General features: G+C 41.9%; 1 protein-coding gene across 6 annotated transcripts in view; it reads left to right on the top strand.

Annotated features, from left to right (window-relative positions):
* The window catches only part of TRAF3 (TNF receptor associated factor 3), a 109,297-nt gene that overhangs the window by 46,029 nt on the left and 36,690 nt on the right, over positions 1-26,578 (top strand). For 4 of the 6 annotated variants that reach the window (XM_087856236.1, XM_045777206.2, XM_087856234.1 and 1 more), the window contains one exon: positions 9,107-9,232. The exons of the other annotated variants lie outside the window; for them this stretch is intronic. The gene's annotated coding sequence lies outside the window, so the exon portion shown is untranslated. The remainder of the gene's footprint in view (positions 1-9,106; positions 9,233-26,578) is intronic. 6 annotated transcript variants of the gene reach the window in all.

The raw sequence follows: 26,578 nt of genomic DNA on the forward strand, positions 1-26,578 counted from the left end.
AGTTCCGCAATACTCGAAGAAGAGATTTGGAGCATTGGATAACCTTTTAAAGATAATTTGAGAGGTGCAAATGGCAAATCCGATTTTATAACATTAATCTTTATTGATTCTTATGACATCATGAGTCAGCGAGTGTGCCTTTGTTGATATAGTCACTATCTGTTAATAGATGTTACAAATGTGACTCAAGAGGCAGACCACTCTGTTGCTTGCTAATGGGTAATGTTGGGAGATTGCTGAGTCTTTCTGTTCCATTTTCCTCATCTCTGGTGGAGGGGGGGTAAAGGAGAATATTTACAGAGTTGTAAAGAATAAATGAGTAATTATAGGAATAATGTAATAACTACTAATATGTATTGAATGTTTGCTGTGTGGTAGATAATTTCTAAGTGCTGAGGATACAAACTTAAGAAAAGCACTTTTCTGTTTTCAGAAAGCTCACAGTCAAGGTGGAAGAGAGAGAAGGAAGCAAAGCCAGCGTAGGCTTGTGTTATGACCGGTCCTTACAGTATGTATAGATCAGGGCTTGAGGAAGGTCACTTCCGCTGGGAAGGGAGGGTTCTCGGAAAGACGCTTAGAGATGTTTCACTGTGTAGAAAGTAGGTGCCTGCCAAGTGTGCCTGCCATCTTGCTAGGTGCTGGGGGTGGAGGGAGGCTACAGATACAAACTTAGCATGATCTCTGCCCTAAAGTTTCATGACAAACTGTGAGTTGAATGTAAATGGTAGGTGTCAAGATACTTGATTGGAGTCTTTGAGGATGAAGTGTCTGGCAGGACATGAAGGGAGTGAGAGGGAAGGAGCCAAGGCACAGGAGAAACGGGACTGTGGAACACACGTACAAGCCCACCCCTGTGATGCAGAGGCAGGGTCTTGGCAGGGGAGGGCAGGCCTGCTGCGCCAGGCTGGGTGGGGCAGACTCACACCCAAGGCCAGGTCAGAAGGAGCAGATGGAAGAGGGAATTTTGGGGGGATGCTTCATGAACTCGAACGGTGTCTGATTATTAAATTAATTAGTTTCATGAGTTTGACTTACAGTTTTTAATTTCATAGTCTGTTTCTCCACTAAACTTAATACCATAAAATTTTTAATTAAGGGAAAAGCTTTTTTTGGTCATTACATTTGAAAACATTTTCCTGCACTTGTGCTTTTAGAAAATGAAGTAGACGCAGAATACGTAGAAATGGGCTTATGGTGGAGTTCTTTTATTCTCGCAACTGTGAGAGTCCTTTTGCCTGTGCTTGCCTAGTGCTATCCTGTTGCATTTACTAGAGAGGCGCACCAGCAGGGTGGTGATGCTGCAGAATCTGCAATGATAGTTTGTTGCTTGATTTGCTTTTAATTGAGCTGATGTGTTGAGAACCTTGGCACCTACTTTCACCAGTTAGAAAATTGACTTGGTAGCAGTTGCTGCTGATGGCTATTTCTCGTATACCCCATAATACAAATGTATCACCCCGACCTTGTGTAATTGCCGTATTGTTTTACAGTTATATCTTTGTGTGCGTGTATTTATTTAATAATTGTACAAAGGTTTTAATTTTTTGATTAATTTATTTAAAAAAATTTTTTTTTTAAAGATTTTATTTATTTATTTGACAGAGATAGAGACAGCCAGCGAGAGAGGGAACACAAGCAGGGAGAGTGGGAGAGGAAGAAGCAGGCTCATAGTGGAGGAGCCTGATGTGGGACTCGATCCCATAACGCCGGGATCACGCCCTGAGCCGAAGGCAGACGCTTAACCGCCGTGCCACCCAGGCGCCCCCAAAATTTTTTTATTTTAAATAGGCTCCATACCCAACATGGGGCTTGAACTCACAACCCTGAGATTAAGAGCCTCATGTTCTACCATCTGGGCCAGCCAGGTGCCACAATTATAAGAAAGTTTTTATATTCTTGTAGTATTTCCCTGCCTACAAAGTGGATATGTGTGGGAATATGTACATATAAGACCTTAGTTGCAAATTGGGTTGCCTAGGTGGCTCAGTCAGTTAAGCGTCTGCCTTGGGCTCAGGTCATGGTTCCAGGGTCCTGGAATCGAGTCCTGCATCAGGCTCCTAGCTCAGCGGGGAGCCTTCTTCTCCCTCTGCCTGCTGCTGCCTGCTTGTGCTCACGCACACTCTGTCTCTCTGACAAATAAATAAAATATTTAAAAAAATACTTTATTGCAAATAGAAGGAATTAGAGCATAAGGTTTCATATCGAAGCATTTTCTGTTTTAAGATATCTCTGAGAAAGAAAACATGTAATTTTCCAGTTCTGATAAACTCTTGTAGTTATATTAGTGTGATGTGCTTAGTAAGAAAGTTACTCCTAAGTCTTTCATTTCTGCCATGATTGAATAACAGGGACCAGACTTACTCTCCACCTGGACCAGATGAGGCAAGTGAGGCACTTGCCTCAGGTGCAGAATTGAAGGTGGCACCAGAAGGCTCAATAATTGAGATTAATATTTTTTTTAGGGGTGCCTCGCTGGCACAGTCAGTAGAGCAGGTGACTCTCTTTTTTTTTTTTTTTTTTTAAGATTTTATTTATTTGACAGAGAGAGACAGCCAGCGAGAGAGGGAACACAAGCAGGGGGAGTGAGAGAGGAAGAAGCAGGCTTCCAGCGGAGAAGCCCGATGTGGGGCTTGATCCCATAATGCCGGGATCACGCCCTGAGCCGAAGGCAGACGCTTAACGACTGCGCCAGCCAGGCGCCCCAGAGCATGTGACTCTTGATCTCGGGGTTGTAAGTTTGAGCCCCATGTTGGGTGTAGAGATTACTTAAAAATAAAATATTAAAAAAATTTTCTTTTACTTATTTAAAGATTTTATTTATTTTAGTGGGGGGAGGGGTAGAAGGAGAGAGAATCCTCAAGCAGATTCCCTGCTGAGTGCATAGCCCAAAGTGGGGCTTGATTTCATGACCCTGATATCATGACCTGAACTGAAATCAAGAGTCAGAAGCCCAACTGAGCTACCCAGATGCCCCCAAAATAAGCATTTTAATACAGTGCTTTGAGAAAATCAAATCTGATGCAAATAGATCCATAATGAAAAAAATCAAATTTTAAATATAGACAGGAGCAGAATTAATGATTTTCCCTTTTGCCACAGCTCCAATATGGCTCAGTTCAGCATGGTTACTGATACTATCTTTATTTAAAATTTTAATATTTTTGTTTCTCGTGGATTTTTTTTCATTAATTTTTATTTTTATCTCTGTTACTGAGTTATTTGTTCCTCCCTAAAATTTGTACCTGAGGCAGGTGCCTCACTCACCTGACCCTAGGCCCAAACCTGACTGCCATCTTAACTTGAAAACCAGACGAAATATATGAAATAACAGTTTTAGACTTTGGTCAGCAGACAGGTTAGGACTGTGTTCCCTGATGTAAAAGAAATGAGCTGTACGGTTATTCCAGCCTATTCTCTAGAGCAGGGTCAATGAAATTTTTCTGTAAAGGGCCAGACAGTAAATATCTCAGGCTTTTCAGACCATATGATCTCTGTCACAACTACATACTCAACTCTGTGTCCACCTTCATACTATGTATGTGAATGAATGGGTGTATATGTATTCCAATAAAACTTTATTTAAAAAAAACTGGTAGTAGGTTAGATTTGGCGCCAGGCCATAGTTTGCAAATCTTGGCCTAGAGAGACAGTTTCCACACTGCAGGGCAAGGAGAGAGAAGCCAGAGCCCACTGGCCTTACTGAAGTGACAAATACTCAGTGTTTGGGAGGACAAAGCAGCTAGAATTTGGGTGGGGTGGGGGTAAAGCATAGGAGAGGAAGGGGGCTACTTAGAGAACTCCAGCGATCTGCAAAAGGACCCCCTTGAGATTTTGACTGAATACTGACCAGTGATACATGAGGAGAAATACCTCAAAGCCAGGAAAAGAACCACCAGAAAGGAGTAGACTGGACAATTTGTGGATATCACACAGGGTTGAGATAGTCTGTGTTCCCACCACCTAGGGTAATAGCAGTTACGTCCTTTTAAGGCTTGTTTTTAAGTCTTTGTTAGGGTGGGTTCAGAGCAGCGTTTCCAATTAGGGCATCAGGTAGACTCCCCTCACCTCAGTAATGGGGCTGGATTAGCTCTAGACTACATGGGCTATTGCGGACCTGCCCGGCTGGTTCCAAGTAACAGTTCCCAGAACAAAGTCCCACCTGTATTTATTTATTTATTTATTTATTTATTTATTTATTTATTTATTTATTTTAAAAGATTTATTTATTGACAGAATAAGAGAGAGTGTGCATGGGGGAGGGGCAGAGGAAGAAGGAGAGAGACAATCTTAAGCAGATCCCCCACTGAGCGCGGAGCCCGACACCAGGCTTGATCCCAAGACCCTGAGATCATCATTGAGCCAAAATCAAGAGTCTGCCACTTAACTGACTGAGCCACCCAGGTGGCTTGGTGCCCAAGCCCCAATTATATTTAAAAGGATATGATAAAATCCAGTTCTCAACAGCATAAAAAAATTTCAGTGTCCAGCATCTTATAAAAATCACCAGCCATACAAAGAAGCAAGAAAATATATTAATCAGGAGAAAAATCAACCAATAGAAACAGACCCAAAATAACAGACAAGGACATTAAAATAATTGTTATAAATAAGTCGCACATGTTCAAGAATGTGGAGAAAAATGAACATAATTAGCGAAATGAAAAATACAAAAAAAGACAAGTAAAACTTCTAGATGAAAAATAAAATATCTGAAATAAAAAATGTAATAGAGAGATTAACAGCAGGTTGGTACTACAGAAGAATAGGTCAGTGAACTTCAAGACATGGCAATAGAAATGATCCAAAATACAGCAAAAAGAATAGAGAAGACTGAAGAGAATAACAGAGCATTTAGGAACTTGTGAGACAAAATCAGCTCTTCTCAGATACGTGTAACTACAGTTCCAAAAGAGGAGGGAATGCAAACAGCATTTGAAGAAATAATGGCTGAAAAAAATATCCAAATTTGATGAAAACTACAAACCACAGAGCTCAAAAACCCCAAATAAAATAAACAAAGAAAACCATATCAGTGTACTGCATAATGATATTATGCTAGTGCTAAAGAGGGGAAAAAAAAAAAAAGGCAAGAAGAAAAGACATTACAGAGGAACAAAGACAGAAATGACAGCTGACGCCTGGTCCAAGCTTGTGCTAGCCAGAAGACAACACAGTGACGTGTTTAAAGCACTGAAAGAAAATCCTGTTAGTTCAGAATTCTGTACCCAGAGAAAATATCTTTCAGAAATAAACGTGAAATCACAATTTCTAGGCCAAGAAAAGCTGACAGAATTTATTGCCAGCAGAACTACACTACATGAAATTTTTAAAGGAAGTTCCAGTAGAAGGAAATGATACCAGATGGAAATTTTTACATAGAGGAGTGAAAAGAACCAGAAATGGTCAATAGATGGATAAATATTCTCATTTTTATTGCTTTTTTTTAAAAAAGAGCTATTTAAGGCAAAAATAACAATATATGATGGGCTTTATAAGACTTGTAGAGGTAAATAGATGAAAACAGTAGCACAAAGGGGAGAAATGGAAATACGGTACCACTATACTTAAAGTGGCCTAATAGTATTTGCAGGTAAATTGTGGTAAGTTAAAGATAATTATATCCAGAAAAATCTGTCATCAGTGGGAAAAGAAGGAAACATTAATGCCAATATCAGGGATGTAAAAGAGGGTACCACTACAGACCCTACAGACATTGAAAGGGTAGTGAGAGTAAAATTGTGAATAATTTTATGCCAATAAATTTGACAACTTAAATAAAACGAAAACATTCCTTGAAAAACACAAACCATCAAAGCTCACTCAAGAAGAAATATCATTACTCTGTGTACGCTGTAAAGAAATTGAATTGGTAATGAAAATCCTTTGGGGCGCCTAGGTGGCTCAGTTAAGCGTCTGCCTTCGGCTCAGGTCATGATCTCAGGGTCCTGGGATTGAGCCCCTCATCGGGCTCCTTGCTCAGCGGGGAGTCTGCTTCTCCCTCTGTCTGCCCCCCCCCGTGCTCTCTCTCATATCCTCTCTCAATTAAATAAAATCTTAAAAAAAAAAAATCCTTGCCTCAAAGAAAACTCCAGACCCAAGTGGTAAATTGTATTAAACAGAGAAGAAGGAATACTAATCTGACAAAAACTTTTCTAGAAAATGGAAGAGGAGGGAGTGTTTCTTATCTCATTCTGTGAGCCAGCACTGCCCTGAAAGCAAGACTAGACAAAAACTTTACAATAAAGGAAAACCACCAAGTGCGTTTGTCATACACACACATCTTCATATATTGTAGCAAATAGAATCTGTATAGAAACCTATAAAAAGGATATTACATAATGATCAAGTGAGGTTTATCTCAGAAATGAAAAATTGGTTTAACACTGGAAAATCAATCCATGTAATCCACCATCTTAATAGATCAAACAGAAAAATAAGAAGCACAGAGATAGAAATGCGGGAAGCACAAAGGGAAGGCAGGAGACACAGGAAGTAGTGACTGACACACATTTGATTGGGTTCTGGAAGGAGAGGAGCGGGGCAGTGCAGAAGCAGTGTTTGAAAAGATAATGGCTGAAATTTTTCTAGAAAGTTAAAAGAAGCCAAACGGCAGTGTTAAGACGTTCAACAAATGACTGACAGGATATCCTAAGTAAAAAGAAATCCACACCCAACCGCGTGGCAGCGAAAAGCACATGATTACCTACATACAAAGGAACAGCAGGCAGCCTCTCAGGCCAGCAAGGAGAGCCACACAGCACGTGGAGTGATACCTTTCAGTACGAGAAAGGAAAGGATTCTCTCTCTAACCAAATGATTGAATGTTACAAAAAACGGTGACAAAAATACGTGCACGTGTGTAAACACACAATGGTAGGATATAAGCTGGAAATATGATGAATGGAGATGATATTTTAAAGTCCTTGCTGTCCAGGAGAAGGGTAAAGATACAGTGGCCTTTGAGAAGAACGTGCACGTTGTAATTTCTAAAGTAATCATTAAAAGAATAAAAACCAAACCTGTAGCTTCTAGATGACCGGGAAACTGGGATTGGAATGACAGCAATCCTGAAGAGGTAGACAGCCTCTGGTAAATAGTAGAACTAAATCTACGTATGCGGAATGGCTTCCAATGTAAACAGGGTAAATTTTCCGTTTAAAAGGCAAAGATAACCGAGATTTTTTTTTAAATCCCAACTATATGTTGTTTACAAGAGATTCATCTAAAAGGACTCAGAAATGTTGAAAGTGAAATGATGACAAAAATAAACTATGCAAACACCAAGAGCAAGATTGTGTAGTGTTAGACAAAATGTACTTTAAGGCAAAAAGCAGGACTAGAGTGTCATTTCACATAATATGGTGGGCAACTCTAGGTCCTGTAACAAAATAAAGAGCTTATTATAAACAAGTTCGTTTCTTGCTCACACGAAGTCCAGGATAGGTAGTCCTAGTTGGCAAATTGCTTTCCACATATTCAAGTTCTCTGGAAAAGAGAATCTCTTGTAGTCCCAGAGGAGGAAGAAAAGACTTCATTAATTTTGACTCTGTATGTTCACAGGGAGAAAGCAGCTCTGACCAGGGAATAGGATGCTCTCCCCGGCCAGGCCTGACTGACACGTGCTCGCCTGTGCCTGGGGCTGGAGTCAGTGACTCTGGAAGCAGATGGACTGAAATTAGGGAGTTCATTAACCTGATGAGAAATCTTAGCACAGTAACCATTGGAAAAACGAACAGGTGCTTATTGCAAAATTAAATTTGCTTTGCAGCAGGGGTATCTGGGTGGCTGGGTTGGGTAAGCTTCTGACTCTTGATCTCAGCTCTGGTGTTGATCTCAGGGCCCTGAGTTCAGGCCCTGTGTTGGGCTCCACACTGGATTTGAAGCCTACTTTTTAAAAAAATTGCATTGCAGCAATTGTCAGATGTAAAATTCTTACAAATGTAAGAAATGTAAATGTAAAAAGTTCTTTTTTTTTTTTAAGAGATAGAGACCGAGGGTGGGGAGGGAGAGTGAGAATCTAGAGCAGGCTCCACGCCCAGCACATAGCTCAAAACAAGGCTCTATCTCATGGTCATAACCTGAACCGAAATGAAGAATCAGACACTTAATGGACTGAGCCACCCAGGCACCCCTATTCAAAATAATTATAAACTATGTAACAAAGAATTCTTAGGATACCACTACACAGACACTCAGTTAGCAAGAATTAAAAGCCTGACAAGTCTTGTTGAAGAAGTTGAGCACCAGAAACTCTCTCTCATACACTTATGGTGGGAATATAAATTGTTACACCTGCTTTGGGAAATAGTTTGGCTTTATGTAGCAAAGGTGAATATGAACGTATCCAGTAACCAGCAGTCCCATTCGAAGTCTGTACACCAGAGAAATACATGCTCACATGCTGAAGATAGCTGCACCAGGAAGATGTTAGCAGTGCGTCTTTGCTCCAAAGCAGAAACTACCCAGGGGACAGGGGACTGGAGAAGTGAATTATGGTGTATTTACACAGTGGAATACTACTCAGCAATGAAAATCAATGGCAGGTATAGCAGCAGAGGTGGAGTGAAAAAAAATCAAGACAGAAGAATATACACAATAGAATCCTGTGCATACAAAGTTCACATGTTGGAAAAATAAGCTGTACAGTGCTGCCCACCGGGCGGTGCGTCTGGAGGAACTAAGGAGCGATAACCGTAGGGGGCAGGGCGGTTGCCGCTCACAGGAGAGGATGGGGTTTGGGGTGGGAGAGAGGTCTCCAGCCTTTTTGGGGTTTCAGCCGTGTTCTGTTCCTTCCTTGGCCTGGATGGCAGTTGGACTAGTGTTTGTGTCCCGAACATACGTGTTGCCTGTGCTTTTTGTGTGCGTGCAATAATTCATGATAAAAGTTATTTTAAAATTAAAACAGTCTGAAGATATCCAGACTTTGTAGTTTGTGTCCAACTCAAAAAATGTGGAAAATCCAAAGCACATGTTTCTATAGAGTGGTTAAAATGTTTAAACTTCTTTCTTGATCATGTTTTTTTAATTTACATTTTTGAAATTCTATTTTTAAAATCTTTAAAAATGTTCCCGGTGGAGTTGACCGAGTATTATTCTTACTCCCCAGGTAAGAGACTTCACTACATTCTTTGAAGAAGGATAAGATTGTCGCTGCTTCGCTTCTTTCTTTACCGAAGTCTCTTCCTCCCAGACCGAGCTTTGCCGTATTTTCCTTGCAGCATATGACACACGGGTACGTCACTGGAAATTTTTCATTTGTATAGATTTCTTATTGCAGCTGGATCTTGTTTGCTTTTCATAAAAATAAAGTGATTAACACACATCCTGAACTTACTCATTTTTGGCTTTAGCAGGCAGTTTCACTCTGTGACAGATATATTTGAGTATCTTTTGCACACGTGGCACCGTATTTTGGTGTGTGTCTAACCTTATTTTTATTTCTCATTTTTTTTGAACCAACGTTACACTTTGAGAATAATCCACCTTAAGCCTGATGGCCCAGTAGTGATGAATGTGTTTGAAACCCAGGGCGGGGGTAGGGGTTTCTGCCTCATAGGGCGCCCTTCCCAGCAGGATGCTTACTGCAGTGAGGGCGCCAGTGGCCCAGGCTGGAGACCTACTCAGCTCAGCATTGCGTCTTTGATGCTTGAACTGTTTGCTCTGTAACCATCGTTCTCTAGGAGTTTGAAAGGAAACAAAATGCCCTGTGTTTTTTAGTCTCTAATTTGTTTTCGAGTGGCACTTTATACTTGAAATTAAGAACTCTTTAATATGTTAGAACAGTAAAATGAATATAAAATAGGTTTGAGGGGCGCCTGGGTAGCGCAGTCGTTAAGCCTCTGCCTTCGGCTCAGGGTGTGATCTCGGTGTTCTGGGATCGAGTCCCACATCGGGCTCCTCCGCTGGGAGCCTGCTTCTTCCTCTCCCACTCCTCTGCTGTGTTCCCTCTCTTGCTGGCTGTCTCTCTGTCACATAAATGAATAAAATCTTTTAAAAAAAAATGGGTTTGAAATATTTGCATCCAAAGTGAGATTTAATATACAGCTATTTTTCATAAATTCTTAAGTATCAAGAAAACTGCTATTTAAAAAAATCATTCATAATCACAGGACCACTCAGTTTTGCCCCATCGTCTGAGTTTTTTCAGTTTGTGTGGAGCAGGGTTCCAACAGTGGTAGCTAGCGGATGCGGCCCTTGGGTCTGCTCCATCGCTCGACGGCCCCTCCCTGCCCCTTTTCTTCTGTGCATTTTCTGGGTTGCTTCTTTGTAGTCAGATGTTTCCCTGTGTTGACTTCTGCCCTTTCCACTGAGCGTGTTCTTCTGCCCTCTGCATCTCCTGTGACGTGGTGGGTAGATCAGCGGCTTGCCCGCGTCCCGCCGGGCCTTGGAGCGCAGGCCCTGCAGAGGCTGGTGTGTGCCCTCAGCAGGACGCCCGCGTCTTCGTGGCTCGGGGCCAGTGCTGCTCGGTGCCTGGCCTCAGTCACTGGAAGTTGTGAAATGATGGTGTTACATGCTTTGTCATTTACTTTGCCTTGAGTAGCTAAAATACTTCGATAGATAGAAACTTCCCCTCCCTAAGTATTTGGTTACCTCGAGGGGCAGTTCAAATAGGAAAGGGAGCATAAATGCCAGTTGTTTCTCTTTATCAGGTCTCAAAACAATGAGATGGTTCTACGGCCACTCCCCAAGTGACCAATGACTGTTTTTAGTAGTGTGACAAACTCATGAATTTAGACCTCTGTGGTATGTTTTATTTTTTTTTTTATTTTTTTTTTATTTTTTAAAGATTTTATTCATTTATTCGACAGAGATAGAGACAGCCAGCGAGAGAGGGAACACAAGCAGGGGGAGTGGGAGAGGAAGAAGCAGGCTCACAGCAGAAGAGCCTGATGTGAGGCTCGATCCCATAACGCTGGGATCACGCCCTGAGCCGAAGGCAGACGCTTAACCGCTGTGCCACCCAGGCGCCCCATCTCTGTGGTATGTTTTAATCCCTCGCAGTTAAGGTCCTTATCGATGCTGCCATTGAGCCACTGTGGCAAGTGGAGCCTCGTTTGAGTGGGCTCCTTTGTCGTTTGATGTGCCCTGCACTTTTCCTTCCCTTGCTTTCTGCTGTGGTAACATGTTCCAGATTGCTTTTAAACTTCTTTGCCCCAGACCTGGCATTGCCTCTTTCTCCGAGCAGCTCTGGTTCCCTTTTGTAGAAAATGTTATCTTGAAACCACACTCTGGGCACTGGTGATACTCACTGCTACAGGGCTGGTTATTGTTTCCAGGCCTTTTGGACGGACAGCCTGGCAAATACGCTTTTTAAGTGAAAATATCATGAGTTCATACTGATGTTTATTTCAGATTTAGTATTATTGGGTTTTTACTTCTTGTGTTTATGTCTCTTTTCTCTAATGCTGAAAACCTTGGTTCCTAACAACATTAGCATCTCTACTTGTTTTATCCTATAAAATCTATGTGATAGTTTTAGAATAACAATACCAGCATATTAACCAGCAATATGATTCGTGAAAACAGTTTAGGGTTTTCTGCAGGGTTTTTTGTCCTTAGAGTAAACATCCCTAGGGATGTTTTGCTAAATTAAGTTTTAATTTCACTGAGCCAGCCCCTTTGTGTGCCAGCAACTTGTTTACACAGTCATATTTGTTTTTTATTTGTATTTGAAGGAGTAGCTTCTTTTAAAATTTTGTTGTAAGTTTATAAAACATTTTCATTTTTCCTGGGGCGACTGGGTGGCGCAGTCGTTAAGCGTTTGCCTTCGGCTCAGGGCGTGATCCCAGCGTTCTAGGATCCAGCCCCACATCAGGCTCCTCCGCTGGGAGCCTACTTCTTCCTCTCCCACTCCCCCTGCTTGTGTTCCCTCTCTCGCTGGCTGTCTCTCTCTGTCAAACAAATAAAATCCTTAAAAAAATAAAAAATAAAACATTTTCGTTTTTCCAAATCAAGATTAAATATTTTCAGAAATCAGGCTTCCATGCCTAATCTTTTTACCCTGTTTCTTCCTTCCTCCATAGGTAACGTATCTATTTTTAATAGAAGTATGTATGTGCACACAGTCCTCTTTCTTAGAAATTGGTAGCATACAATACATCTTTCCTCCATCTTGTTTTTGTTTTTTAAACTTAAACAGCACGTCGTGAGGCCCACAATGTGGTATACAGGGATTGTCCTCATTCTTTTTTGTACAGCTGTATAGTATTCCATCATGTTGGATGTGTTACAGAAAAAAGCTTATTTTTCAAAGTGTGTTGGCTTTAGTCCATGTATGTTTCTCCTGTGTATGAATGTCATCAGTTTTGCGCTTTAATCAGTTGCCGATTTCTTAGTAATTTGGGGACCCTGCAAGCACACTGGTTGTCTATGCCTGGTTTTCCTTATGTGTAAAATGTGAGGTTGGGACTAGAAGCTCAAGATAGGTTATTTAAGCTGACAGACTGCAGGTAAGTGAAGTGAATCTAAGAGCATTTCCGTAGCAACAGAATGTGCACCCTGGGGCTCCTGGCTGGCTCAGTCGGTGGAGTGTGCAGCCCTTGATTCTGAGCCCGTGTGGCGTCTGGACATTACTTAAAAAAATAAAATAGAATCTTAAAAAAAAAAGAGACATACGCCCTGTATCCACAGAGGTGGTGGTGCCAGGGAGTTAGACCGGGAGCGTCGAAGCCAGCAGGTCTCGGTCAGTAAATGGGTGTCGGAATCAGGGAGGCAGGGATGGTTCTGCTGAGGCGGCCAGCTCGGGGCTGGTGGCGCTCCCTGAGGTACGAGCAGGCTGTGGTGGCGGAGGCAGAGATGTGTCAGATAGGAGTGGGAAGCACCAAGAATGGCAAAGTCCATGCTGGCTGCGTTAAATACGAGGGGCCTGTGTAGCAGGACAGACTGAGCGAGGTGGTCTGGGAGCTCAGGAAGCGCGGTGCTGCAGTGCTCAGAGTAGAGGCTCGTGGGCACAGGTCTGCTGCGTGAGGCCTCGGGATTGGCCGGCATGAGTGTGCGGAGGAGAAGGTCCACGTCGGCACCTGAACAGCCCCTGGGCTGCCTTTGAACCACCGGCGGAAATGGGGGAGGCTGCCCGAGAGATGGGGTGCGTTGACATAAGAGCCAGTGCTTTGTGAAATCTCATGCTTTGTTCTAAAAGTTGATTTAAATATTGTAATCCAGTCCTTCATGTGGCCACGTTTTATGTTTTTCACTCATATTTTCAAGTAAAGTTGATGCTCCGGGGAAATGAAGCTTATCACACGCGTGCAGCTGCCTCTGCGTGGGCTCAGCCCGAGGGCCGCGTCCACCTGGATGTGGCTCTTTGTGGCTTGTAAGCGCACTGGTCCCTCAGCCTGTCTCCCTCCCAGACGCCGGGACTCTGGCCCTGGGCCAGGAGAGGTGCAGCTTCTTTGCACAGTTGGGGTTGAATGAGTGCTTTAAAAAAATCCCTAAATCAAGGGATATTGGCAGTGCTGGGCCTCGCATAGCTATTGTTTTCCTGAAGGATTGAAGACCAAGTTTTACACTGGGGTTTAAGCTGGTTCTTTTTCAGCTGTGAGCCTGTGGCCGGCTGTCTGTCCTGCCCTCAGCGCCCCACCCCCCGGTCTCTCTCTTTTTCTCTCTCTGAAGTGAGGCTTTTCATAAGTGATTATGATCTGCCTGTTTGTTTGGAGAAGAGTCGAGTGTCCTCTCTTCTTTACTTTACCAGTGTGTCAGCCACAGGCCCTCTGTGCCAGCACAGCATTTGGCATCAGGTACCGTGGAAAGAGCCTGTGCTGAAATGTTCGCGTAAACACGGATTGCCAGAAAACTTTTTTTTTTTTTTAATCAACAGGGCACACCTGTCTGTTATGGTTTTCTCTCTTCTCCTTTTATTGGCATTGCTTAGATGATACTTCGAATTTCCCTGCTGGGCTTGATGTCGAGCTCGTTTTCCTACATCCATGTTGTGTTTAGTACTTTCTTGCTGGCAGGAGCCATTTTCTTTGTTTATCTGATGCTTCCCTTTTTTGGTTTTCCCCGGGCTTTCCAGTTCTTGGAACACCCTTTTGTCAGCAGATGTGCTTTGGTTTCCAATTTCCAATCTCCGAGGAAGATGTGGCTCAACTTAAATCACAAGTAGGAGATAAATCGTTGGAGTAGTGAAGGCGTAGAGGAAAGGCAGAGGCATCCAGTCCAGCTCTTTGCTGTATTCCTAAGTAGGGATATGCCTCAGCTGTGAGAGAGGGCTTCCTGTGGAGCTGACTAGAAACCAAAATTTTGTGAAAAGATGATTTTCTCAAATAGAAGTTTTTGCATTTGGATAAAAATATGGCCTCAAAATGTAATAAATTCATGCCTAAACCTGTAACAGAAGTAAATAATGTAATAATAGAGTAGTAATTCTACTCAGAGGACATGGCAGAGTGGGAGTTCTAGAACAAGAAGGTCATGCGCTGGGGCAGGCCCTGGTCCTTGGAGCGGCTCTGGCCACCACCGCCGAGGCTGCTGCTTCCCGGTGCTTTCTGCACTTGGCTCCTCTTCTGCTCCCCAGGGTGCAGACTCCCCCGGCGCCATTTCTCGGTCAGGTTCCTTCCCAACCTTATAGTTTCCATTGTGCTCTCCATTGTGCTCTCTTTGCTTCATGGATCTGTGGTTTCTGTTCAGCAGAACATCTTTCTTGATGTGTGTGGAAGCAGAGATCCTCTTTCCACATGTGATGCTGAAAAGGTAAGGTGTTAGCAGTAGCCTCAGGTTCTCATCACTCCGTGGCCTGGCACGCTGACCAGAGGCACGTGTGTCCACTCTGGGTGTTGTAACCCCCAGGCTGCTTCCCTAGACTGGCCTGTCCAACGTTAGTCCACTTGTGCCCGAGAGTCGCCCTTCCTCCACTACCTCTTTAATACATGGGACTAAGTTTGCATTAGTTTTCTTCAACACAATTATTGGAAATATTACAGGATTTAATTAACCTATAATTGTCACATCTAAGCTTTAGAGCTAAGGTAGAATTTAACTATTTTTATACCCATGTATAAGCAAGTGAAATAAAGATATGTATATTTAAATCAAGAAACCTAGTCAGAGGTTTTCATGATCACATATTTTGGAAAGTTCCAAATATGTGACTTTCCTAACATTGCTACTTCTGGTGCTCAGCCTATGCGTGGAGCACATGGTGGGATTCTTGGCCTGTCTGTAGTTTGGTGTGGATGTCCAGATGCAGTTGCAGATTAGAAATTGTCATCACGGGGCGCCTGGGTGGCACAGCGGTTAAGCGCCTGCCTTCGGCTCAGGGCGTGATCCCGGCGTTCTGGGATCGAGCCCCACGTCAGGCTCCTCCACTATGAGCCTGCTTCTTCCTCTCCCACTCCTCCTGCTTGTGTTCCCTCTCTCGCTGGCTGTCTCTGTCGAATAAATAAATAAAAAAATCTTAAAAAAAAAAAATTGTCATCACAAATGGAAAAATTTAGCATTTTCAGTAAATATGTTTGTAGGAACTTTCTTTTTACAGTGGTTTTTAGTTTGGAGGCCTTTGAACACGGTATCAGCTTTTGTACCTATACTTACACCAGATACTGTTGTTCCAGCCTGGCCGGCTCCAGTGGATGCCCACTTACCGTGTGCATGGGCACTCAGCAGGGTGCTGTTGACATTGGCACTCGTCCTTTGATCACTTATTTCTTCTTATTTCTATTTGATTTAAAACATTATTAGCTCAAGTTAGTTTTTCAGTGCTTTCTAATATCTTTACCCCTCTCAACTTTTAATTTTTTTTAAGATTTATTTTTTTTTGAAAGAGAGAAGGAGAGCACACACAAGCAGGGGAAGGGGCAGAGGGAGAGAGAATCTCAAGCAGACTCTGTGCCAAGTGCAGAGTCTAACACAGCGCTCGGTCCCAGGACCCTAAGATCATGACCTGAGCCAAAATCAAGAGTCAGACACTGAACTGACTGAGCCACCCAGGCACCCCTCAACTTTTAATTTTTTTATTAAAATACATACAGTGATGTGAAATTCTTTGAATCTAAATATGGACAGAATTGTATTACATCAGGTTCAGATGTGCTAGCCATTTTTTTATGTCGTTACTGCTATTATTATTTTTCTGCTTGGGATTGTTGAGGAGTGGTTATTACGTTATACTACATTACATTTTTTAATAAGAAAAAAAATTTATTTAAACCATTTATAGTTCAACGGTTTTTAGTATATTCACAGTGCTTTAAAATACCAGCACTAATTCCAGAATATTTTCATTCTTCCCAAAAAGAACTCTGTAACCACTAAAAGTTACTGCCCGTTATTTTCCCTTTGCCCCAGTGCCTGGTAACCACTAATCTCCCTTCTCTCAGTTTGCCTATTCTGGATATTTCATGTAAATGGAATCATATGGTATGTGGCCTTTTGTTTCCGACTTCTCTTATTTAGCACAATGTTTTTAGGGTTCATTCTTGTTGTAGCACATCTCAGTATTTCGTTCCTTTTTATGGTGAAATAATAGTATATTGTGTGGATAGACCACATTTTGTTTATCTGGTCCTCTCTTTCTGGGCCCCCTTGGGCTATTAATACTTTCTGTTTATTATGAATATTGCTGCTCTGAGCATACGTGTACAAGTCTTTGTGTAAACATGTGTTTTTGATTCTCTTGGATATATACATAGGAGTAGAATTTCTGGGTCAAATGGCGACTGTTTAACTTTTTGAGGAACTGACAAACTGTTTGCCACGGTGCCAGCACTATTTTGCTTTCCCTCCAGCGGTATACGGGGGTTCCAGTTTCTTTTATGTCCTCACCAACACTTGGAATTTTCCATTTTCTTTTATTATAGCCCTCCTAGTGGCTGTGAAGTAATATCTCATGAGGGTCAGTCTTTTTTTTAAACATTAATTTTTTCTAGTTGACATAAAACTCACACAACATAAAACCAACCATTTTAAAGTGAACAATTCATGCCATTTAGTACATTCTCAGTGTTGTATAACCACAACCGATGTGTGGCTCCAAAACATCTTCATTACCCCAAAAGGAAGCCCCATATCCATTAAGCAGTTAGCCCCTTGCTCTTCCCTCAACCCCTGGCAACGACCAGTCTGCTTTGTTTCTCTATGGATTCACCTATTCTCTGTATTTCCTATAAATGGATCACACACTGTGTGATCTTTTGTTTCTGATATCTTCCATTGAACATAACGTTTTCCAGGTTCATCCATGTTATAGGCTGTATCATTGCTTCGTTTCTTTTTATAGCTGAACAATATTCTACTGTATGGAGATCCCACATTTTGTTATTCCATTCATCTGTTGATGGACATTTTGGTTTTTTCCACCTTATGGGTATTGTGAATAGTGCTGCTGTGAGCATGAGTGTACATGTGTTTGAGTACCTGTTTTCACTTCTTTTGGGTGTACCTAAGAGTGGTATCACTGGGTCATATGGTAATTCTATGTTTAACGTTTGAGGAACCACCAGATTGTTTTCCACAGCAGCTGAACCATTTTGTGTTTCCATCAGCAGTGTATGAAGGTTCCAATTTTTCCACATCCTCATCAATGCTAGTTATTTTACCTTTTTTTTTTTTTAAAGATTTTATTTATTTATTCGACAGAGATAGAGACAGCCAGCGAGAGAGGGAACACAAGCAGGGGGAGTGGGAGAGGAAGAAGCAGGCTCATAGCAGAGGAGCCTGATGTGGGGCTCGATCCCACAATGCTGGGATCACGCCCTGAGCCGAAGGCAGACGCTTAACCACTGTGCCACCCAGGCGCCCCTATTTTACCTTTTTAAAAGAATTAAAGCCATCCTGGTTGGTATGATGTGGTAACTCATTGTGGTTCTTATGTGTATTTCCCTAGTGACTAATAACGTTGAGCATCTTTTCATGTGCTTGTGGGCATTTCTGTATCTTCCTTGGACAAATGTTTATTCATATATTTTGCCCATTTTTCAGTTGGGTTGTTTGTCTTTTAGTTGTTGATTTGAAAGTGTTCTTTATGTATTTAGAATAGTAGACCCTTATCAGATATGTGGTTAGCAGATATTTTCTCCCATTTTGTGTCTTTTTGTATTCTTTTTTTTTTTTTTTTAAGATTTTATTCATTTATTTGAGAGAGAGAGAGAGAGCGTGCACACCTGCATGAGCCGGGGTGGGGAGAAGAAGGGGGAAGCAGACTCCCTGCTGAGTAGGGAGCCCAATGCCAGTCTCCTTCCCAGGACCCAGAGATCATGACCTGAGCCAAAGGCAGCCGCTTAACCGATTGAGCCACCCAGGCACCCCGTCTTTTCATATTCTTGATAACACCGTTCTATGTGCAGAGGTTTTCGAGTTTGGTGAAGTCCAGTTTATCTATTTTTTCTTCTGTTGCTTGTGCTTTGGTGTCATATCTAAGAATTCTTTGCCAAATCCAAGGTTATGAATATTTGCCCCAGTGTTTTCTTCTAGGAGTTTTTTGTGTTCTCTCTTACATTTTAGTTGGTAATCCCATTTGATCCTAGTTTATATATATAGAGTGATATAAGGGTCCAGGTTCATTCTTCTGCCTGTGGTTACCCAGTTGTCCCGGAGACTTTTTTTTTCCACCACTAAATGGTCTTAGTATCTTTATCAAAAATCATTTAGCCATAGATATACGGGTTTATTTCTGGACTCTCAGTTGTATTTCGTTGGTCTATACGTCTGTCCTTATGCCAGTATTATACTGTTACGATTACTGTAGTTTTGTAGTAGGTTTTGAAGTAGTTAGTTTGAGAGGTGTGAGTCTTCCAACTTCATTTTTGTTTTTCAATGTTGTCTTGGCTCTTTGCAGTCCCTTGCAATTCCAAATGAATTTGAGGATCAGATTTTTCATTTCTGTCAGAGAAAGGCCATTAGAGCTTTGATAGGGATTGCATTGCATCTTTAGATCACTTTGGGTAGAGTATTAGGGTTCTCCAGAGAAACAAAACCTGTGTGTGTGTGCACACATGCGTGTGCACATGCATGTGTAGAAAGATATATTTATTATAAGGAATTGGTCTCACTGTTACGGAGGCAAGCAAGTCCCAAGATCTGCAGGGTTAGTTGGCAACCTGGAGAACCAGGAGAGCCAATGGCTTAGTTCCAGCCTGAATCTGAAGACCTGAAACCGTAAGAGCCAATGGTATAGTTCCTGTCCAAAGGCCGGCAGGGTCAAAATCCAGAAGAGCTGATATTTCAGTTCGGATCCAAAGGCAGGAAAAAAGCCCATGTCTCAGTTTGAAGGCGGTCGGATAGAAAGAGAATCCTCCTTACTTGGAGGTGAGTCAGCCTTTTTGTTCTATTCAGGCCTTTGACTGATTGGATGATGCCTACCCATATTGGGGAGGATAGTGTGCTTTACTCAGTCTACCAATTTAAATGTTAATCTCATCCAGCATGCTTACAGAAACACATAGAAATAATGTTTGACCAAATATCTAGGCACCCCATGGTCCAGTCACATTAACACATAAAATTAACCAAGAGGTAGTATTGCCATTATAACAATATTAAGTCTGCTAATCCATGTACATAGACTTGCTCTGGAGCTAACAAATGTCTTGCTGCTTAATTGTGTCTTCTTTAATCTCAGCAATTGTTTTATAGTTTTCAGTGAACAAATCTTTTACCTCCTTGGTTAAATTTATTCCTAGTATTTTATTCTTTTGGATGCTATTGTAAATGGAATTGCTTTTTAATGTCCTTTTTGGATTGTTTATTACTGTTGTATAGAAACACAACTGATGTTTGTGTGTTAATCCTGTACTCTGCAACTTTGGTGAATTCCTTTATTAGCTCTAGCTGTTTTTCTTCTGAATTCTTTGGGATTTTCTATATGTAGGACCATGTCATTTGTAAATAGAAATTATTTTACTTCTTTCTTATTTGGATGCCTTTTACTTCTTTTTCTTGCTCTGGCTAGAGCTTCCAGTATAATGTTGAATAGCAATGGTGAAAGCATACATCCTTCCCGTTCTTGCTGATCTTAGGGCGAAAGCTTTCAGTCTTTTGCCATTAAGTGTGAGTTTTTTTATAGATATCCTTCATCTTGTTGAGGTAGTTCCCTTTTTTTCTTGGTTCTCTGAGGATCTTTATAATGAAAGGGTGTTAGATTTTTGTCAACTATTTTTCTTCTACATCAATTGAGATTAGTGTGTCTTTTTCTCCCTTGTTCTATTAATGTGGTATATTACATTGATTGATTTTCTTACACTGAACCACTCTTGTCTTCCTGGGATAAATCCCACTAGGTCATGGTGTATAATACCTTTAATATGCTGTCGGATTCAGCTTTTCGTATTTTGTTGTTGTTGAGAGTCTCCTTCATTTTTGAAGAATACTTTTGCTAGATATAGCCTTTTAGTTATTTTTTTTTTCATTCAGTCCTTTGAACATGTCATGCCGTTGTCTTCTGTCCTCCATGACTTCTGACGAGGTGCCAACTGTTACTCTTATTAAGGAAATCCTTGTATGTGTGGAGTAGCTTCTCTCTAGCTGCTTTCAGAATTTTCTCTTTGTTTTTCCACAGTTTGATTACAATGTATATTAGTGTGGATTTCTTTGAGTTTAGCCTGTATGGTGTTGAGCTTCCTGGATGTGCAGATTAATATTTTTCATCAACTATGGGAAGTTTTTGGCCACTATTTCTTCAAATATTCTTTCCAACCCTTTCTCTCCCTCCTCTCCTTTCTGGAATTCCCCTAATGTATATGTTGGTGTGATTGATAATGCCCCACAGGTCTCTGAGGCTCTGTTCATTTTTCTTTTTTTCTTTTTTTTTTTTTTAAAGATTTTATTTATTTGATAGAGATAGCCAGCGAGAGAGGGAACACAAGCAGGGGGAGTGGGAGAGGAAGAAGCAGGCTCATGCCGGAGGAGCCTGATGTGGGGCTCGATCCCATAACGCCGGGATCACGCCCTGAGCCGAAGGCAGATGCTTAACCGCGGTGCCACCCAGGTGCCCCTCTGTTCATTTTTCTTTGTTTTATTTTCCCTTCTATAACTTAGACTGGCTAAACTCCGTTGGCTCATCTTCAGGTTCTCTGATTTTTTCTTCTGCCTGCTAAGTTCTGCTGTTTAGCTCCTGTTGTGAGTTTTTCATTTCAGTTATTGTGCTTTCCAGCTCCAGAGTTTCTATTTTGTTCCTTTAAAAATTTTCTCTTTATTGATACTCTGTTCTCTGAGCCATTGTTCTGATGGTTTCTTTTATTCTTTGGACATGGCTTCCTTTATCTTTTTGAATACATGTAAAATAGCTTATTTAAAGTGTTTATAAGTCCAGTGTCTGGGTTTCCTCCTGGACAGTTTCTATTTTTTTCTTTTCCCCCAGTGTATGGGCCATACTTCCATGTTTCTTTGCATGCTTTGTAAATTTTTTTGAAAATTTAATATTTTTAATATTATAATGTGGCAGATCTGGAAATTAGATTCTCCCTTCTCCCCAGGATTTGTTGTTATAGTTGTTGTTTGTGTAATGAATTCTTGAGCTAAGTTTGTAAAGTTTATATTCTTTATCATGTGTGGTCATTGAAGTCCCTGTTCCATTAGTGTACTTACTAGTCAGCTAGTGATTGGACACAGATTTCCTTAAGTGCCTATAACTAAAATTATCTCCCAGTCTTCAGATGGAGTCTTTATGAGTGTTGGAGTATGCTTTCAACACTCAGCTGGGCAGTTGACAACTCTTACTTACCATTCACTTCCTCTGTGCAGAACCTGAAGGTCAGCCAGAGGCTTAGGGTCTTCTCAGGTCTTTCCTGAGCATGCACACAGCCCTGGGCATTTGTGTGGCCTTCTATATTCCCAGAAACACATTGGAGCTTGTCAGAGCCCTTTTTCCCCAGCTTTTCTTCTCAACATTTTGGTTAATCTGTTGTTTCCCTCAGTTATTACTGATTGCTCCAGGCAGTGGTGACTAATAAATTTAGCCCCCAAATGTTTTCAGTAACCACCCCCCTACCACCACCACCAGTAGCCACCTCAGCATTGGGAGAATTCTGAGTTTACTGAGGTAAAGCCAAGTGCTTTGAGACGGTCTTCTAGATAAGTCAAAACAGACCACTGAAATTCTTTGCAAATGAGGTCTGTTCTTCTCCCGTTACCCCTCCACCTCCTGCCAAATACCTGTTCCAGGATCACAGACTGTGATCGTCCAGGCCACTCTCCTGGTGCATGGGTTCAGGATTGGGTAAAATGCCACTGAACTTACTGTTCTTACCAAGATTCACCTGGTTTCTCAAGATTAAGTGTTCCTCTGATTGCTGCAAGGTTTTAGTTTCCAAGGTCCCAAAGAAGTTGTGTCTGATGGATTTGGCCAGTTTTTTTTTTCCCCTGCTTTTATTGAAGGATAGACTTTTGGAGTTTCTTGTTCAGCCATTTTCACTGATACCACTCATTAGTCTGTTTTTAATGTTGTGACCAACTCTGAGTTTGCCCAATTTATGTGACCACACCTGATTTCAGAAAGGATTTAAGGTGGCTTAGGAAGGTGAACAAGATAAAAGATAAATTATTTTTTGTATTTGTTTTGTGCCTGTTGGTTAGAGGGCATTCTGGTCAAAACTGTGTCCTCCCATGTTACTATGGAAAACTTGGTCCTGCAGATGGAAGTTTTGCTTCCTTTGGTGATCTTGAGGTGTCTACCCTCCCTCTTATATAGATTGAAGGGAACCTGAAGTAGAGTTCACCTCCGTGGTTTCTCCATCTGCATGACTTTGTAGATGGCCCCAAGGTGGTCACCACATTACTGTCCAACTTTAGGAAAGCTCATGATTGTCGGCCTCCGAGTTGATTATGAAAAATTTGCCTACAATGGTGGTTTTTACAAATCTAGATTCCCTTTTCCTTGGGACACAATAGGTGGGTATTTGTCTTATTTTAAGACTTAAAGATATCCTTCCTATTGTCCTAGTTGTTTTAGGATGTGATTAGATGATTTTCACACTTTAAATCAGAATGACTCTTCATAGTGACAGTTAATGGCTAGTAGAATCTAGGATCATCAGTAAACCTAGAGTCATCTATCCACCAGTCCTGGCACCTGCTGAGGTGTCTAGCTCCTGCTTTCCCTGGGCCAGCTAAGGCCCACATCAGCCATCTCTCTGATGCAGAAGGTCATGGGCCTTCCCCCTGGGCCCTGCTCAGGGTTCATGTCATTTCTGACTTGAATAGCTCTTGTTTAGGAAGAATGTTTTCCTTGAACAATGTGAGTCTATTTGACATAGTGGCTTATTTGCTAGTTTTAGTTGAACATGATATTCTTCTTTTGAAAACAATTTTGTAATAGAGTTGGAGTTGCTTTCTGTTTTGGTTTCATATATGCTGTTGTCCCTTTTTCATCAGCACCACCTGTAAGATAATCTGAATTTTTAAAAGGCCAAGATATGGATAAATTCGACTACATTAAAATTAAGAAATTCTCTTCATTAAAAGACATAAAGAAAGTTAAAGCCATGCACAGACTGGGGGAGACAAATACAGGTGTAGGTTTAACAGTCAGAATATGTAGGTAACCCCCACGAATCAGTATTGTAAAAGATAATAGCCCAATTAAAACATGGCAGAGAGACACAATCAGGCATTTCACGGAAGGAAAAGGATAAGTGGCCTGTGAGCCCGTTAATGTATAAAAAGATGCTAAACCTTTTTAATAATCAGAGTCCTTACTCTGAAACAGAGACCGTTGTACCTGCTAGGTTGGCAGAACCTAAGATGTCAGACTTCCAGTGTTGGTGAGGATGTGGATTGACAGAAACACTGATGTTGCTTTGCTTTGGAGAGCAGTTTGGCCCTAGCTTGTAAATTGGATATGCGTACAAGCTGCAGATTGGCAGTTCCTCTGGACTCCAGATGCAGAGTCCCTGGCAGGGGTTGGCAGTCTGCTTCTGTAAAAGGCAAGATGGTAAATATTCTAGGCTTTGCGGGCCACATACCGTCTTGTCATATAGTTGCCTTTGTTTCATTTGTTTTTTCAACCCTTTAAAAATCTAAAAATGCATTCTTGGCTCAAAGAAATAGGCAATAGGTAACTGTAACCTAACAAAAATTGGCCAATGGCTAGATTTGACCCACAGACTTCAGTTTGCTAAATCCTGATCCCCTGATCCAGAGCACAGACCCTAGAGACAACTTATACGAGGGCCCCAGAACAGTTGTGCCAGAATGTTCAGAGCACAGTTTTCATAATAGCAAGGATGGCAATGGGTCAGAAAATCGCTAGGTCACCTGTGGAATATTACGCAGCAGTGAGAATGAATGAAGTGTAGCTACTGCACACAGCAAACATGACTGGAAGCTTCCAGTGCTGACAGCAGAGGACTACATATGGTGTGATAGCATTCTATGAAATGAAAGAAGGAAGAAGTATATTGTTTAAGAAGAAAAATATATATGATAGCAAGAGAATTTTAGATGCAAATTTCAGGCTGACATTTACTTCTGGAGAAAGCAGGGCGACAGCTGAGGAAGGAGCACACGGGTAGGTGGTGGCCGTTAAGCACATGGTGGATTCTGGGGCTCTGTTCTTTTTGTCGTATTCTTGCCTTTCCTGTGTATTGTACATAATCTTTATTTTATTTTTTTAAGTAGGCTCCACACCCAGCTTGGGGCTTGAACTCACAACCCTGAGATTAAGAGTCACATGCACTATTGACTGACTCAGCCAGGTGCTCCCTGCACATAATCATCTTTTTAATGTGTCAGATATCACCCAATACATTTTTTTGAAGAAAGAAAGTATACCAGCCAGGGAGGTCTTAGAACCCACCCAGCCGTCCTCCCTGAAACAATACTCTGTGTGCCGGAGCTATGCTGAGTTGCTCACCTGGGAGGGAAGGACGTGGATATCTAAGCAGCTCTTGGGTGGTAACTGCCAGTGTAGCCCTTGAAGAGCTGTAAAGAGAACGCCCAGGAGGAGGGCCTTCTTTGTTCGGTAACAGTAGTGAGGTCGCTGGCACTGAGTGCGTGCTGTTTCTTCCCCGTTGAAAAGACCTTGGCACTCGTGTCAGAAATCAGTTGACCATAAACATGAGGGTTTATTTCTGGACTCTCAGTTCTCTTTCATCGATCTGTATGTCTAAGGCCAGTACCACAGAGTCCTGAATAATTTGTAGTAAGTTTCAGAACAAGGAAGTGTGAGTTTTCCAGCTCTGTTCTTTTCGAGATTGTTTTGTCTATTCTGGGTCCCCTGAATTTCCATCTGACTTTTAGGTTCCGCTTATTAATTTCTGCAAAAGGAACCAGCAAGGATTGTGATAGGGGTTGAGACGCATCGGATCCATTTGAGTGGTGTCGCCATCTCACAGGTGTCGAGTCTTCTAGCGCATGAGTGTGGGATGGCTTCCCGTTTATTTACATCTTTGATGTCTTTCAACAGTGGTTCGTAATGTTCAGTATACATATGTTGCCCTCCTTTGGTTACATGTATTCCTGGATATTCTTTTTTTTTTTTTTTAAAGATTTTATTTATTTATTTGACAGAGATAGAGACAGCCAGTGAGAGAGGGAACACAAGCAGGGGGAGTGGGAGAGGAAGAAGCAGGCTCATAGCGGAGGAGCCTGACGTGGGGCTCGATCCCATAACGCCGGGATCACGCCCTGAGCTGAAGGCAGACGCTTAACCGCTGTGCCACCCAGGCGCCCCCCTGGATATTCTTTTTGATGCTATTACAAGTGGATTGTTTTCTTAATTTCATTTTTGGATTGCTCATTGCTAGTGTATAAAAATACAATTGATTTCTTATTCTGCAACTTTGCTGAATAAGTTTATTAGTTCAACTCGTTTTTAGTTGATTCCTTTGTGAGTTGTATATGCAGGATGATGTCATCTGAAAATAGAAGTAGTTTTACTTCTTCCTTTCCAATCTGGATGCCTCTTATTTCTTTTTCTTGTCATATTGCTGAGAAGGGGCTTTTAAAACAAGGCTTGGGGCTGTCTAAGTAAGATGAGGAAACAGCCCAATGCTTGTTAGAACCCCTGACCGCTGCTGGCGGGAGGATGTGTCTTCTCTGTACTCAGTGCTGCAGGGTCTGCAGATGGACTCAACATGAACTATTACAGTGATGCCTGATACTGCTAGGACAGTTAGGGGTGGTATCTGCTTTTCAGGTGAAGAGAAGTGAGGCCCTGAGGATCAGTGCTGTGCCCAAGGAGCCACCTCAGGGAAGGACACTGGGGCAGCCTTACCACCCAGGCCTCTCAGTGCCAGATGTCCTGCCTGGCTGGTTCCTCCCCCAGAACCCCTAACACCAGGTTCCCCTCCATGACCGCCTAACAGTGCTGTGTCTGCTGTTGCCCCTCCTCTGTTAGAATTGAAACGATATCACCAGTCCAGCTCATGAAGCCCTGATCTCCCCAAAACCAATGTGATCTCTTTCTCTTCTGAAGATCTGCAGCCCTTTGTAACTCCTGTTCTTACATCTTCTGTTTGTTGACCCTGGAGTGCTCACCTCCTCATGACTCCCTCAAAGCTCTCTAAGGATGGGGACAGTCCCCTTCATCCCTGTGTGCCTGATGTGTGAGGCACAGAGCTGTATATGTTGTAGGTGCCCAGTTGTATTTGTTGAAATAAAATGTGGTTGGTTTGGCAAACCTTTGCAGAGTTGCTTTCCTGGAGAA

Source organism: Ursus americanus, chromosome 26 (genome assembly GCF_024610735.1).
Source record: "Ursus americanus isolate L20-20 chromosome 26, mUrsAme1.1.p, whole genome shotgun sequence".
Lineage (NCBI taxonomy): Eukaryota > Metazoa > Chordata > Mammalia > Carnivora > Ursidae > Ursus > Ursus americanus.